Source organism: Chinchilla lanigera, unplaced genomic scaffold, assembly GCF_000276665.1.
Source record: "Chinchilla lanigera isolate Chin_1 unplaced genomic scaffold, ChiLan1.0 scaffold00146, whole genome shotgun sequence".
Taxonomy (NCBI): domain Eukaryota; kingdom Metazoa; phylum Chordata; class Mammalia; order Rodentia; family Chinchillidae; genus Chinchilla; species Chinchilla lanigera.
The window spans coordinates 1,709,419-1,712,247 of NW_004955547.1; the positions used below are offsets into that span (position 1 = coordinate 1,709,419).

General features: G+C 49.3%; 1 protein-coding gene across 1 annotated transcript in view; it reads right to left on the minus strand.

The window, feature by feature from the left end:
- The window catches only part of Pou6f1 (POU class 6 homeobox 1), a 26,664-nt gene extending 24,054 nt beyond the window's left edge, over nucleotides 1-2,610 (minus strand). The window contains exons 1-2 of the mRNA XM_013508496.1: nucleotides 2,019-2,610; nucleotides 1,614-1,875 (exon numbers count right to left, since the gene is read on the minus strand). The gene's annotated coding sequence lies outside the window, so the exon portion shown is untranslated. The remainder of the gene's footprint in view (nucleotides 1-1,613; nucleotides 1,876-2,018) is intronic.
- Nucleotides 2,611-2,829: the final 219 nt, after the last annotated feature.

Sequence of the window (2,829 nt, forward strand, 5' to 3'; positions counted from 1 at the left end):
GACCTCAGGACCTTGCACTTGCCAGGCAGGCACTGTGCCGCTGAGCTACATCCCGGCCCCTCAACAAGTATTTCTGAGGCTACTGTGTGCTGGGCTTTTGGGATGCAGTGGAAAAAAACCAAATTTCTCTTCTTTGAGAAACCTACAGTCCACCATGGAGATAAACAGAATAAAAAGGTAAGTAGGATAGGGTATGTTTAAGTGTCACAGTAGACACACGGGAGGCAGTGGAGGACCCCAGGATCTCCATCTAGCTTGGTTCTGTGTGATCCTTGTTCTCAGGAATGTGTTTCAGGCATGACATTTTACATAAGAAGAATCTTATCCTATGCAGGAAAAGGGAACCTGTATGGGACTCACATCTGTCACTCAGACCCATTTTGGTGGTTTTAACCCCTCACTCAGTGTGGTTGGAGTTTGTGATTTGTTAACACACCCTCTCATTGTAGTCACCGGTGGGGTGCCCTGTGTAAAGTTCGCTGACTCCAAGGATGGCTGGGAAAGCTAAGTTCAGTCTTACCTGTACCCAAGTGAAGGAAAGTCATGTCTGTTGGAAAGTCACCTTCCCCCTCCTCATCCTCCCTCCCCACCTCCTTTTGAACCCAGCATCTTCCCACTGAGCTACATCAGCCAGCCCTTTTTTTATTTGTAATTTTTAAAAATATTTTTATTTTGGGACAGGGTCTAGCTAAATTGTCCGGGCTGCACTCCAACTTGTAATCATCCTGCCTCAGCCTCCCAGAGTGCTGGGATGACAGGCATGCACCACCCTAATGCCTTCAGCTCTCTACAGGGCCCCTGCTTACCTCCTGCAGAGCTGCCACTTCACTGACCAGAAGACTGGGACCCTGGGCAGCTGGGGCTGAGGTGAATGGTGCGGCCTGTCAGGCTTCCTCCCTCCCGGGGGGTCTCGCCCAGTCCAACAACTGCCAAACCTCAGTCTGCAGCCTGGACTTCATGGGGAACTCAGGTTCGTAAATCCAACTGCCTACCGCCTGTTCGCATCTCCGGCTCCACACGCCAAAGCCACACTCCCAGCTTCCAGCCCCAACTGCTCCCTTTGCACGCTGCCTTCCCCATCTCAGCAGAGGGCAGCTTCAGCCTTCCACAGACGCTCAGCCTTGCTGTCAGCCTGCCGGTCCCTTTCACGCCTGCTGCACATTTGCTTCTCCAGCAAATCCCGCTGGCTCACAGGCCAGAGCCCCAGAGCCCTCCCCGTCCTTACCACACCACCTCCTGCACACAGGCAGTACCGGCCCTGTGCAGGCTCCGAGCAGGGAGATGTCCTGCCGGCACTGCTTGGTGGATTTTCTGTCTGTCCTCCCACCTTTTCCATCCCTGGCCCCATCTTACCTGCTGAGAAACGATCACTCGGGGCTTTTACACATACTATTAGGGTTGGGTGCACACTCTGAGGTGAGGCCACTGGGCTTCTAACTGCAGCTCTTTTTAGCACTGAGGGTCCAACCCTAGGGTGCTCTACCACTGGGCTATATCTCCAACCTTTTTTAATTTTTACTTTGAGACAGGGTCTCACTAAGTTAGGAACGCTGGTCTCAAACTTTTGATCCTCCTGCCTCAGCCTTCTGAGTGATCTCAGCTTTGATATTTACCAGGCACAGGCTTTTGGAGAAATGATTTATATCCACATCTCAGTTTCTTCATCTGTAAAAACAGAAATAAGAGCACATTCTTCTTAGGGCGATTGTGAGGACTGAATAATTTCTTGGTCTTTTTTTGAGACAGTGTCTCACTATGTAGTCCAGGCTGGCCGTGAACTCACCATGCAGCCCAGGCTCGAACTCTGGCAATCCTCCTGCCCTCAGCCTCTGGAGTGCTGGGATTACAGGCGTGTGACTCCACATCCAGCTAGGACTGGATAAATTAATACATATACAACGTTTCCATCAATGCCTGGCACACACAAAGTGCTCAGAAAGGGGCAGGTATAATAATTTACATATATTATCTCAATTACATATTTCACTTTAGTGTAATAGTTAAGAATTTAGCTTCACCTCTCAGGTTCACCACTGCTGAGCCGAGAGTTCTTGAACAAGGGCCACCTTCTACGCCTTCACTGCCATATTTGCAACGGAGGTAGTATTGGAGGAGACTGTGTAGGAGTTCAATAAATGCTATTATTACTCAGTTCTGACACCAGCCTCACAAAACCACAGAACCCGGTGATTAAGTAAACAATACAGTTTGACCAACTGTGTGGCTGTCTATAGGTGGACAGTTTACTTCTCTGTTCTCTATTTTTTTTCTTTTTTTGTTTATTTGTGTTTGTGTGTGTTTGCAGTGCTAGGGACAGAACCCATGGCTTTAAGCATGGTAGGCAAACACTCTACCACTGAACTATACCCCCAGTCCTATTTCTCTGTTTCCTCACTGAAAAATCCTAATAGAGCTCACTCTGAAATTATCCTGCCAGACACCAAGAACAGTATCAGCTCACCCAGTGTAGTGGTGAGGCTGAGGCAAGAGGACTGCCAAGAGTCTGTGGCCAGCTTGGGCTACATAGTGAGTTCAAGGCTCATCTGAACGACATAGCAAAAGCCTGTCTCAAACAACCAACCACAAAAAGAACAATATCAACGAACATTATCCCCATTTTATAGATAAGAAAGTTGAGAGTCAAAAAAGGGCGGGGGGGGGGGGGCTGGGGATTTAGTTCAGCGACAAAAGCGCCTGCCTGGCATGCGCAAGGTCGTGAGTTCGGTTCCCGGTACCGGAGAAAAACAAACAAACAAAAAAAAGGGCGGGGGCCGGGCATGGTGGCACATGCTTGTAATCCCAGCACTCGGGAGGCTGAAGCAGGAGGAT